The sequence below is a fragment of the Scylla paramamosain genome, chromosome 6, assembly GCF_035594125.1.
Source record: "Scylla paramamosain isolate STU-SP2022 chromosome 6, ASM3559412v1, whole genome shotgun sequence".
Lineage (NCBI taxonomy): Eukaryota > Metazoa > Arthropoda > Malacostraca > Decapoda > Portunidae > Scylla > Scylla paramamosain.
The window spans coordinates 30699497-30713663 of record NC_087156.1 but is presented as its reverse complement, the minus strand read 5'-3'; the positions used below and the strand labels follow the sequence as shown (position 1 = coordinate 30713663).

Below are 14167 nucleotides of genomic sequence, written 5' to 3'. Positions count from 1 at the left end.
ATTACACAGAAAACGCGTCTTGTGCCAGTCTCCCATTGTTGTCGAAAAGAAAATAGGAAGTAGAATACCAAAGAAAATACAGTATATAATAGTCTCTTTGATTAACATTTCTTACTACAAGATAAAAAGACAGAGAAGGATATATATATCCTCCTACAGGACATCAAAATAATCACTTGAGTCTAGGTAAACATTTTCCAGGAGAGGAGGACAAGTACACACTGCGCAGTTATCCCCTCCCTCCTCTCCTGTTCCTCCCCCCCCGCCCCGTGTTCTCCCTCCCACTTCGCGTGTGTCAGCGTGTGTTGGTGCAAGTGATCCTTTCCGTAGTAATCCCGTGTCATCCTAGGCTCAGTCCTACCGTGGTTCATCCCCCGTGGACCACAGCAACTCCAGGCCCCCGGCAAGTGAACAAAGTGAGTAAGGAGCGGGTGGGAGGGCTGGTAGTGTGTGAAATGGGTAATTATGTTTGGGAGGGCAGGAGGTAAGACTTGCTATCCTGCCGCCCTCCTTTTTGACTATATACTGCCGGGTGTTATAGCTTTCATACATACTAATGTATTATGTAGTGATCCGGTGCATTAACAGTACTGCATTAATAAATGAAGAAACGACGCTATTAGGTGTACGCGTAAGGAATCGTTGTGTCTCATGTTAACAGCAAATGTTGAGCTCATGGTTCGTGCGTGACTCAAGTGAAGGTGGCAGCTCCTCACTGACTCGACCAGCTGGAGGTAACCTGTTGCTCACAATTAGCCGTCCATTTGGATGTGACGTATACAAAACTTTTTCCTACCGTATCGATCTAATGTTTGTTTATTTTTTTATTATTATTTTAGATTTACATCATACTCTACAACAATAGGAATGTAATTTTTGCATACCTTACTGTATCCTTTATCTCTGAGTTTCCATGGGAAATCCATATTTTTCAAAATAGACACGGGCACTTCTCTGAAAAATTCCCTAGACCCGATCCTGTAGGATAATCAGGCTAGGTTAGGTTAATACCCCTGAGAGTGGTCGAGAAAGGCGCAACCCCTCCTCTAGGTTAGGTTAGGTTAGATTAGTATCCCCTTGAGGGGGCCAGGACGGCGCAGCCCTCTTCCCCCAGCTAGGTTAGGGGAATAGGAGTACTATGATTTTGCATTTCTCTCTCTCTCTCTCTCTCTCTCTCTCTCTCTCTCTCTCTCTCTCTCTCTCTCTCTCTCTCTCTCTCTCTCTCTCTCTCTCTCTCTCTCTCTCTCTCTCAATAGATGCGTGACTGGATGTTAGACTATAAAGGTTCCATGCAGTCACTGCTGTGCACGCACGTGTATATGTATGTATCCTCCTCAACTGTTTCCGTATTTTATTACTTTATGCCATGCGTTATTTGTAGCATCCTTACTTCAACGCTCCTAAAATGTGTAATTGTACATATATACACAAATTAAGCGCACATACATACGTACATACATACATACATACATTCTTATATACATACACATAAACAACTGAAGTAATGCACACACGCACACCCACACACACACACACACACACAGCGCAGTTAAGCTTGTGGGAGTGTAGTGTTAACACCACACCACCGCACCATACCATACCATACCATACCACACCACCACCAGACACCACCACACTACACCACACCATCACCAGGCTCCACACCACACCACACCACACTACACTACACCACACCACACCACACCACGCAACCACAACACGGTATCCTTTCCGCCCCGACTTGCGCAACCCCGCCGAGCCCCGCCAAGCCCCTCCGATCCCGCCTCTAAGGTTACAATTTCCCGTCACATATTTAGCATAATTTCGAAGATTTTGCAGGTGTTTCCAGGTAATTTAAAGGTTCACTGTGTACGAGTAGGTGGAGGAGGTGGATGGCAGAGAAAAAAGTATGAGGGGGAGGAGAGAGGAGGAGACGGTATTGAGGAGAGGTGCAAAAAATCTACTTCGCCTCTATATCATCATTTTATTTTATTTCTTATTAGTGCAGATTGCATAGTTTTGATATTCAATTTATTAATGGAAAAGTTAACAAGTATATATAAAAAAATCTTGTCTAGCTGTTTCTTTTTCCAGTTAAAATAACACTTTCGTCATTTTACAAATTTTCATTTTATTTTGTTAGCACAACTAGGATTGTTTTGATGTTTGATTTGACTTAAAAAAAAAAAACAAGAAATGTATCCCAAGTAATAATAAAAAAAATTCTAGAGTAACAATTCGTATTTTTAAATTAAGAATAAGTCCATTGCTAGATTTGAGAAAAAAAATTATATATATATATATATATATATATATATATATATATATATATATATATATATATATATATATATATATATATATATATATATATATATATATATATACGAGAAATTTTTTTTTATTCATCTGGAAAGCATTTTTTTCTTTACATATATTCAGAATATGTAACAATTATTCTGGCTGTGTTTTTTGTGGCCCTGTTGGTAAAAATTACATATTGTGTTTGGGATTTTTGTTTATTATTAGTCAGGCTGGAAATGTTTTTGTATTCCAGATATTTATTGAAGTATATGGCAAGTCAGAATATATAAAGTATTTAAGTTTGGTTCTGTTTTTTCGAGGGATCAATTTCAAAATGGATTAACGTACGTATATAAAGTATGACGTCATCAGTGACGTCATCAGGGTACCGAGACCTGGGACATCCCTCCATTCCAGTCTTTCTCTGTCAATGTTCAGTGTGTTAGTTCAAGTATATGGCAGGTCAGAATATATATTGCTGTCCAGTCTGTGCGTTTTTTTTTCTCGCGAGTTCCAAAATGAACAGCCGTCAATAAATCAATATTTCATTAAACTTCTCTGTGTTTCCAGACTCAGACATGAAGAAAAGTCAGAATTAACCACGAAAATAGATAAATAACCTCTAAAATGCCCCAAATAAGCCCCAAATAAGGATTATATAAATTGGATGTTGCAGCCCCGTTCAGAGCACCCACTGTCAAAACATCAGGACCCAGACCAAGACTTCCCTCCTCCCTGCTCGCGTCTGTTCGTCATTATTTCCTTTAATTTCCAGCGTTTTCCAGGTATTTCCAGGTGTCTCCAGAAAAAAAAGATGTGTAGACTTATAGTAGTTGTAGAAGGAAGGAGAAAGAAGTGAGGAATATAGAGAGAGGAGGAGGAGGAAAGAGAAATGAATGTGGAGGATGGGCGGAGAGTGGTGGTAATAGTAATAGTAGTAGGAGGAGGAAGAGGAGGAGGAGAAAGAAACAAGGAATGGAGGAGGAGGAGGAAAAGGAGAAAATGAGGAATGGAGGAGGAAGAATGGGTGAGAAGGGGGTTTCTCTCTCTCTCTCTCTCTCTCTCTCTCTCTCTCTCTCTCTCTCTCTCTCTCTCTCTCTCTCTCTCTCTCTCTCTCTCTCTCTCTCTCTGGATGATTTAAGTGTGGGCGCGTGTACAGACAGCGGCTCCTTACTTGATGAAACAGTTTTTCTGCCTATATTTCTGGCAAAAGAGACATCTGTCATCTTTTTTTTTTCATGGCAGCTGTCATTGGCTAGAGCTGCCTTTGACGTGTATCTTAGGGCTGCCTTCTTCCTCTCTCCCGCCACATCCCCCTTCCTGTCTATCTTCCCCACCTCCATGCTTCTCATTCCTCCTTCACCACCCCTCCCACCATTCTCTCTCTCTCTCTCTCTCTCTCTCTCTCTCTCTCTCTCTCTCTCTCTCTCTCTCTCTCTCTCTCTCTCTCTCTCTGACATTTAGACTTATTTCATAGAAATAAAAAAAAATAAAAACCCTAACACCTACGGTTACTTTCTAATGAGAGTCTAGTTACTAAACAAAAGTGCATATAATGTAATCTGAGTTGTCGCTTACACCTACAATAGACAGAACAGTCTTGTAGTCTTTATCCCCCCCCACCAGCCTCATCATTCTCTCTCTCCAGAGGTTAATCCATAGATCCAAGGGAATGATGACATCTCACCTCTCTTCACTTGCATTATGGGTGGTGTGTGTGTGTGTGTGTGTGTGTGTGTGTGTGTGTGTGTGTGTGTGTGTGTTGTAAAAATTATCCACACACACACACACACACACACACACACACACACACACACACACACACACACACACACACACACACACACACACACACACCACGAGTAGGTTTGAGCTTGGAGGACGGAAAGGGTGGTGGTGAGAGGGCAGCATTCCCTTGGGCTTACGGATGAGTTACTGGAGAGCCGGTAAAGATGAAAGATACAAGAAGCTGTCCTGCTATTACAATTTTAACAAAGTAATCGTAAATATCAGGATATTTAGTTTTTATTCCTGAGAGAGATAGAGAGAGAGAGAGAGAGAGGCTGAGACGAAGGTAATAGGGAAATGAGAAATGTAGAAACAAGGAGGGAGTGGGAATGGGGGAGGCGGATATGGAGTGGGGTTGAGAAAGGTGTGGCTTAATTTACACGTCACGGCTTCTGGTCAATGATATTCACCTATTAAAATCCCTTGAGTTGATATGTAGCTTTAGCTAAAAATAAAAGTAGGAAAGCTGCTTCATCAAGTAGGGAGCTGTCTGTACATACTTATAAATTTTGAAATGTCTCGTACAAATTTGAAATTTATTGTGGGTCATAAGGCGCAGCAGCGGAGATTGGGAAACTCCTCCAATGCAGCTAGTCCTTAGTTTGTTGATGTAACCGCTTCATGCCGCTGTTCGAGCCAATGTGGGAGCGACTTTTCTTTCCGCACTGATATAATAAAGCAGCACAGGATCGAACGATGTGCGTCTCGACTGTGTATTAGAATCTACAACTCTCGGTGGTGTCTCCCATACCCTGCCCCGATGAGGACCACCTGACATTGTCGTACACTTGATTATCAGGCTTAACACATCCCATTAATTTGATGCTGTGTCACTACTGTCTTACTCGTCTGGGTACACACAGGACTCGCTGGCTCGTCGGTACAGATCATGACTCTTGATTCAGTGAGTTCGTGTTTCGACTGCGTGCCACTTGGCAGAAGTAGAGGTTTCTTTTAACCGGACTCCATTACCTACTTAGTAAATCAATTACTTCAGTATTCTTTGTTAACCTCATAGTTTTGTTGTAACTGCGCACGCTTCTTTGACCTAATGACATGGATGTACTGCGTGGCTGTAATGGAATGCTCGACCACACTGACCAACGTTTGCGAGCTTGATTGTTTTCACAGCAGTTTTTCGGTGGGACAGGTAGGCAGAGTCATATGACATCTTTGTTGCAGCGCCATAACCGAGTCAGTATGCAATTCTGATGGATTTGAAAACACCTTCATTACGTTTCTGCTTAACATGCAGTATATTACGTCCTGATAATCTGTTCTGTTGTCAAGAGGAGAAGCAAGGGGAGGAAGCCAAGGAAGGGGAAGGAAAGAAGAACACCGCTGCTCTGTTATTTTTCAGTGTGTGTCTGGATGTCATTTGTCATGTGTGTTATCTCGACGGACTCGTACCCTCCTCCATGTCATTCCTGCCTTCACGCTGGCTGTACACACACACACACACACACACACACACACACACACACACACACACACACACACACACACACACACACACACACACACACACACACACACACACACACACACACACACACACACACACACACACACACACACCAGATATAGGATATTCGTGTTTTTATATTTTTGAATACAACATTTAGTCATGTCTCGAATGGCATTCTTGACTATTAAAAATCAAAGTGTAATATCCATATATTTTGCGATAAAAGGAACTCCACTGAAATATTAACTATAGTCTGAGTTCATGTAGACGCGTCACAAAAAGCTGCGATATGTGATTTGACGGAGCTCTGGTACATAATAGTGTAAAGTGAGCCGTGCCGAACAGGTGTTGTTCACCATGGTCTGTACATTTGACTTTGAAGAATGAAAGTTCGCCCTACTAAAAATTTCGCTTGGTGTGGTATAATCTCACGTTATAACTAGCTTAATTCTGTCGGTGTTGAATAATATAATTACTGCCATATTCACACTTAGTTTCTCATGTGAGTGATTTCTTTTCTTAACATCCTGAAAGAAAATAAACACATTGAAACTATTTTTTCTTTAAATTTGTAATCACATTCTTTAAGCATAATCTCTTTTAGAATTTTATTGTGAACGTCACGGAGAAAAACTACGTCACGGTGCCGCGGTGCATTATAGGTTAGCGCGACCGAATGACTCGGGTCTTCTGTTGTTGTCGGGTAGTCTTGTGTTATGCAGTGCACGCCATTTCCCTTGATCCCCTGGCGAGGCATGATCTCCGTCTAGACTCTTGGCGAGGATCTGTTATTACTAGACACAAGGTCACTATATTGAAAAGACTTCATCCGCATGTTTGACACACACACACACACACACACACACACACACACACACACACACACACACACACACACACACACACACACACACACACACACACACACACACACACACACACACACACACACACACACACACACACACACACACACACACACACTACCAGCCAGTGAGCCAGCAAGAACGTAATTATGAGCAATTCTTAAGGTGGCTGCCTATCGTAACATATTTGGAGGCGGCGAAACCCTCCCATTGTGTGATATTAGGCACGGAAGGCGCGAGGGAGAGAATGAACGAGGTGAAAGCTTGGAAAATCAATTGAATCAGAAGGCCATTACTGAGGGCAGATATAAAGCGTCGAGGGGCAGAGATGGGAGAGGAAGAGTTGGTTACGGGTGACTGAGTGTGTGAGAGGGTAAAAATATGCATTGTTGAGAGAGAGAGAGAGAGAGAGAGAGAGAGAGAGAGAGAGAGAGAGAGAGAGAGATTATTGTAAACTATAGAAGTACACAGTGGTGGCTTATGAATAAAGAGTACTGGAAAAAAATAAATAAATATAATGGATTTTTTTTGGAATGTCATTGTTGATTCCTGACTAGAAATAGATTAATTTGATGAGACACCAAATAATTCAACTCTAGCGGATTGTTATGCTATAAATTTGATATCAATGCACTGAAAATAGAAGAACACACACACACACACACACACACACACACACACACACACACACACACACACACACACACACACACACACACACACACACACACACACACACACACACACACACACACACACACACACACACACACACACACACACACACACACACACCAGATAAACAAACAAACAAGCATAATCAAACAGCAGGCACTTACCTACCTATACACGAGCCGTCATCACTAAGACAAACAGACAAACAGATTAATTGATTACTGAAGCCTTACCAAACTGACCACTCCTCCTCCTCCTCCTCCTCCTCCTCCTCCTCCTCGCCAGCATCACGCCCATCCACGCGAATCCCGACACTCCTCCTATTCACGAGTTAAGAAGTGGGATACCCGCATGGGGATATTTTGTCTCGTCTTGGGTTACAGCCGCGCGAGGGACTTATTCGAAGGTGACACGGAGACGAGGGTGTGGGTGTGGGTGTGGATGGGGTGGGTAGGTGGGGGTGGAGTAGGGCTCTGGGTACAGTGATGGAGTCAGGTGGAAAAAAGGGAAGGAGGCAGGGATGGATTTAGTTACGTGATTAGAATGTTAATTGTGATGGTGGTGGTAATTATAAATGGTAGTTGTAATAGTAGTCGTGGTAGAAATGGTAGTGATGGTAGTAGTAGTGGTAGTGGTAGTAGTAGTAGTAGTAGTAGTGGTAGTGGTAGTAGTAGTAGTAGTAGTAGTAGTAGTAGTAGTAGTAGTAGATGTTGTTGTTGTTGCAGTGAGTGGTAGTCGTAGTAATAGTAGTAGCAGTAACAGTAGTAATAGTTGTTGTTGTTGTATTGATAGTGTTTGTCTCGTAGCATCATTGGTTGTGGAAAGCACTGCACTGCACTCACAAAAAGAAAAAGTTATTTAGTTTGCCTGGGTATAAGACAAAAATTTTACATAAACCTTTACATTAGTGGAGGTAAATGCCAGTATTTACATCGTGATTAGCGTTGTAATGATAAGACATCTTGTTCGCGGGTTAAACCGGTTCTTGTGATAGCTTGCAACTACTGTTGAAACCACCACCACCACCACCACGACCACAACCTGCATCACCACCAGCATCACCACCAACACCAACATCACCACAACCATACCATCAGACTCGCCACCATCACCACTACCACCACAACCACCACCACCACCACCACCACCACCACCACCACTACTACTACTACTACTACTACTACTACTACTACTACTACTACTACTACTACTACTACTACTACTACTACTACTACTACTACTACTACTACTACTACTACTACTACTACTGCTATGCTATTGCTGTCGTAATACCATCTACTACGACCAATAAATAGCGGTAACAATAATAGAATTTAACTAACAAGCAGGAGAAGCTACAGGACCAAGCTCCCTGTTGGTGCTCGGTTCGCGCACACCACGGTGGCGGCGCGGCAGCAGTGGCAACTCGGTGGGGAGACTTTAATCTTAGAAATAAATCTACACGCGCAAATTGGACCTACCGTTAAAGGATGTTATGCAAAATTAACTTCGATTTTAAGCGAGCTAAAAGATGGTAAGAGAGTGGTGGCTGGGAGGAGATGGGGGAGGGCGCCGTAAGTGGTCTGGCCCCTGGAGATAGTTAAGGCATCACCGGGAGTGTCGGAAGGCGCCATTCTCTCGGCCTTACTGGCAGTCACCGTGGCTCCAATTTGCATAAAGTGACTGGGGGCGGTATTACCACTACCCTGGGAGGCCGTAACCTTAATGGAGTCGTGAGGGTTCAATCAGAGCCCTGCATTATAGGCTTAAGTTATTTATTCCTACAGTTTTTTTCCTTTTCGACGCAGACCGTTTGTCAGCTGATCGTGTCGGAGTAGAGAAAGAAACATGAAGTGGTTATGAAATTAGCAGAGTTTTCCATTGGCATATTTTGTCAGACTCCAGTATTAGGTTTTTATCACGAACTGCCTGAAAAACGACACGTGTAGACGGTCAGAGTGCATCCTGGCACCACCAAGCCATCGCGTTCTGGCTGCCCCTCGGGATATTGCCTCGCGTGGAGAAGAGAGACAGGCAGGGTACAAAAAAAGAGGTGAAAAGAGAAGAGGACGAGTTACGACAGAAAGCGGGGGTGACGTCTTGCACAATTCCTATGCTAAGGTAATGACCGGGCCGTCCACCACCTGACGCAGCGGCCAATCAAAGCGTGGCGGCGGGGGACATACTCACTCACGCCCAAAAAGTCAATCCCCTACTGACGACACCGTAAAAAAAAAGCCTTGATTGAAGGTCTATTCACGCCCAACTACTGACCAGGAACGCGCCACGCTGCCAAGTAGCTCCGGTGCCAAGGTCAGAGCCACCGCCCTCTCGCCCCGCTCGGAGGTCTTTGCCCTTTTTCCGGTCGCTGGAGTTTAGGGGATGTGGAGTCTGCTCAGTGACGTAATGAGAGTGTGAGGCAACGTGACGAAGTGAGACATCCACCCCACGTCCTCTACCACGCACTTACACCTTCCGTCTCCATCTCTTCCCCATCCACATTCCCTAAGCAACACAAACATGCACACGACATACCTCCCACCTGCCACCTTCTGGGCTCTCACTGAAAATAATACATCAGTACCAAGCTACATGTACTTTATTCTCTAGTCGTCCACTGTCCTCTCCCTCACAGCTCAGGTTCCTCGCTTCCCTGACGCATTATTGCAAGCACTCGCTCACTCCTCTTCTCCCTTTATCAGTCTCATCACCTCACGTTCACCTGTGCTTGCCCCTGCCAACACAAACTTGTCTGTCCCCCACTTTTTACTCTACATCCTAGATTCCCTCCGTCACCACCACCATCTCTCGTCAAGTCCATTCGAACCCTCTCCCACCCATACACCACCCAGCACACGTGACCCGCTCAAAGAACCAAGATGTGCTCCTTTTGTATAACGTACTAGCCGCGTGGTGGTGAGTGATCTATTGTGGCCCGATCCAGTGTCATCCGCAATCCAGTAGGACTTCACTAAATCTCACGTGATTTTTTAAAACCTTATGATAATCTCTGAACCTCCCTTGATTTTTCCTTGACCTTTCACAGACTAGAAGAGAAAGAAATGAATGAAGTACAAAATAATGTTATGTAAATAAAATTACATGATTATGGAGAGAGAGAGAGAGAGAGAGAGAGAGAGAGAGAGAGAGAGAGAGAGAGAGAGAGAGAGAGAGAGAGGCAAATAATTTAAGTTGTTGATAATTAAAAAAGAATAGAAAAAAATTAAAAATGACGAAACACTCTAGGGAACCCTGACGTGCACACACACACACACACACACACACACACACACACACACACACACACACACACACACACACACACACACACACACACACACACACACACACACACACACACACACACACACACACACACACACACACACACACACACACACACCACCACCACCACCACCACCACCATCACCACCACCATTATCACCACCACCACCGCCACCACCACCACCACCACCACCACCACCACCACCATCACCACCACCACCACATAATCATTGGCTTTTAATTAACGAAAACAATTATCTCGTGGTTCCATCTCTTCCTTTTCTTCCTCCATCCCTCGCTACCTCTCCTCTCTTCTTTAAGTGAATTTGTCGAACTGGTTTTATTTTTGTCAGGTATTTAGAGTTGGTACATTTTAAGGAGTGAACCTGTGCGCTTGGCAGAGTCCGACCTGTTTACTGACCGATTTTTTTTCTCTCTCTCTCTCTCTCTCTCTCTCTCTCTCTCTCTCTCTCTCTCTCTCTCTCTCTCTCTCTCTCTCTCTCTCTCTCTCTCTCTCTCTCTCTCTCTCTCTCTCTCTCTCTCTCTGAGTCTCACTGTTCGTACCTATTCTACCTATGTTCAGTTGTAGTGCCTTAGGAAGAGCGAGGATCTTTTTTGGGGTAGGCTTTCTCTCTCTCTCTCTCTCTCTCTCTCTCTCTCTCTCTCTCTCTCTCTCTCTCTCTCTCTCTCTCTCTCTCTCTCTCTCTCTCTCTCTCTCTCTCTCTCTCTCTCTCTCTCTCTCTCTCTCTCTCTCTCTCTCTCTCTCTCTCTCTCTCTCTCCAAGACGCACATCCATCAAGCCACTGACCCAGGAAATTCGCGGCACCAAAATGAAGATTACCTGCATTTTTTTTTAACTTGCACATTTGTTTCTTGGTTTTCTCCGCCTATAAATTGACTCGAGTGAGTTCATTTTTTTTTCATGTTATCTATTCCTGTATCTCTTCCTTCTCCTTGTTTGACACAGAAACCTTTGGCACCAGAGAAAATAGGAAAAACACAAGGAAAAATATGTAGAGTTTAAGCTTTATCTTGATTCTGAAGGGCAGGTTTTGCTTTTAAGGTAATCTGTTTTTTTTTTTTTTTCCCCTAAGTCTTATGTTAGACTTTATAGGTTTTGTAGAGGTTAGATCTTTTCAGAGTGAGTATCTTGTTTCGTTCCTGCCTTGTTTTTAGTTAGGGGAATGTAAAATGGTTCTTTAACTTAATACATATGTTAAGTAAATCATCATGAAATATAAATACTTTTACAGGTAAACTAGAAAATAGTTTACAAAGACAAAAATAGTGTAAAAAATAAATGAACGATTGAATAAAAGACTTCCAGTTCACACGAAACAAGTTTACAGGCCAACATTTTGATATCAGACGAGGGTTCGTTGCTGTCATCTTTCCAAACGTCAGTATCACTCGACAGGAGGGTTGACAGGGGCGACAGGGCGCGACGCGGCGTCAGGAGGCGAGCAGTAAGAGTCGCGTCTGTCAGAAGGGCGAGGTGTCGAGGCTGTGCGGATGGAATTGGCTGAGCGAAACGTGACTCATAGTAAATCGTTAAAGCTGAAGCATCACACAGGAAGCCTTTTTATGTTTGTGACTCTCCCGATCTTTTCGTTTCTTTGTTTTGAACGGTGGTGAGGAACAAACTATCTTAATTAGAAGAAATCCTGGAACTGGAAATTGAGTTAAGCTGCCACGACAACGAGGTCATATGGTACTTGTTAGTTAATATGGAGAGAGCGCTACCTCTTCTCCCGAGAACTTGTAAAATTGAACTCAAAACCCTAAGGTCATGAGGCAAGACTGAGCCATTAGACATATCGCATATTTCCTTATTGGGCTGAATATTTTGTAGTTCCTTGTATCTAGTTTAATTAAGTTTTAGTTTGTTACATTTATTATTCATTTCTGTCTATCGTGAACAATATATATTACACCATCAATTGTGCTTTATCCATTCCCCTGAGTGTACTAGGAAAATTAAATAAAGTAACAAACTTATTCTATATAGGACCACAAGAATTTTAATGATGCAATACAGACAGAAGGTGGGTCGAGACAGGCAGACAGGAATGGAGCGAGACGGGCCGTGGTGAGTAATGAGAGGCAGGTGACGGAGAGATGAGAGAGGCAGGACGGCTCTCACCAAGTCGTGAGTAATGAGGAGGCTTAGGGAGGGCGAGGCTGAGGGGAAGGAAGAGAGCGAGGCGAGAGGATAGTGGACCACGGAAGTGTAATGATTTTTTGATCCAAGGGAAAGAACATGACGAATCCTGCTCGTTGGTGTCGGCGCGCTGCGGGACTAAAGGATAGGCCGGGCGATGGGCTGGCCTGGAATGAAAGCGTCCCGGTAGAGACAGCTTTAACGTTCAGGTAATAGGAATGGAGATGAGAGGCAGGCGTTTTCAGAGAGCTCCGAAAACCATATTCCAGCCATTAATGGAGGCGTCATTTGAGGATCACGAAGCATCAAGAAGTAGCATATCACAAATTTGAAAAGAAAATCTTAGAATGCTAAGCAAGTAAAATTAATGAAGACTCGTATGATTTACCGGCCTGGACACCGTTAATTTATTATTATTATTATTAATGTTATTATTATTATTATTATTATTATTATTATTATTATTATTATTATTATTATTATTAGTGCTATTATAATTATTATTATTATTATTATTATTATTATTATTATTATTATTATTGTTATTATTATTATTTTATTATTATTATTATTATTATTATTATTATTATTATTATTATTATTATTATTATTATTATTATTATTATTATTATTTATTATTATTATTATTATTATTATTATTATTATTATTATTATTATTATTATTATTATTATTATTGTTATTATTATATTTTCAAACTAATTCTCATGCACAGAAAATTATTCTTGTATTTTTAGCAGATGTCGTGATGGTGGTGGTGGCAATGTGATTTTAATACGTGTGCGTAAACATGGTTTTTGAATAGAACTTAGTCATCAAACGATTACTGGGATTACTGGGCACAGTTGCACATAAAAAAAAAAAAAAAAAACATAATTCAAACCACAAGGCGACGAGGGACGTGTGTACCACTATGCGTGGGCGTGGATCACCACGCTGGTCACGGCTGAGAGAGTGTGGCCGTGGTGGGCGTGCATGCAAGGCGTGCTGAACGGGAATTAGGCGGCACCTCGAGTGAAGCTGAAAAATAGATACAGAATTTTCAAACCTTTAAGTGAGGCTTACATACACGAGTGCCGCACAGCACTGCATATTAGAGACTGCAACTTCAATGATGGAGCTAGAAAAATTTGAATGATACTGGAATTTATTAAGTAACTCGTAGGAATTGGGTAATGCTTACATGTTGGGGTGAACATTTTTGAGCTGGAAGTGACGTGTAATGAGTGAATGTTCGCCGTGAGATTAGACGAAGGTGGGGGAGGTAAGGATTTGCGATGGAGTGCATGGCGGGGCGCGTGTTGCAAGGGGAGCACCAGGACGAAGAAACCCGTCAAATCATACACTGAAATGTCAAAGGGTTTGTGTGTCACAAGGTGGTGGTGATGGTGGTGGGGGTAGGGGGATGGTGGTGGTGGCGAATGACGGACAGAGCTTTTTAGCATTACTCTGCTGATGAAACAGGAGAGGAGGAAGAGGAAGGGGAGCAGGAAAACGGAGAAAAGAAGATTGCCTTTACATAAGCAATGCATTGATCTTTCGTAGTTTACAAAATATACTGCGCCACACCTTTAATATTATAGCAGATTATTGCCCGCAGC

The 14167-nt window shown here is 42.7% G+C and overlaps 1 long non-coding RNA gene across 2 annotated transcripts in view; it reads left to right on the top strand.

Moving 5' to 3' along the window:
• Window positions 1-259: 259 nt before the first annotated feature.
• The window catches only part of LOC135101134 (uncharacterized), a 209814-nt gene continuing 195906 nt past the window's right edge, over window positions 260-14167 (top strand). The window contains exon 1 of one of the 2 annotated variants that reach the window (XR_010269054.1): window positions 260-416. This is a non-coding gene — a long non-coding RNA (uncharacterized LOC135101134). The remainder of the gene's footprint in view (window positions 417-14167) is intronic. The other variant, XR_010269053.1, reaches the window with a different exon arrangement.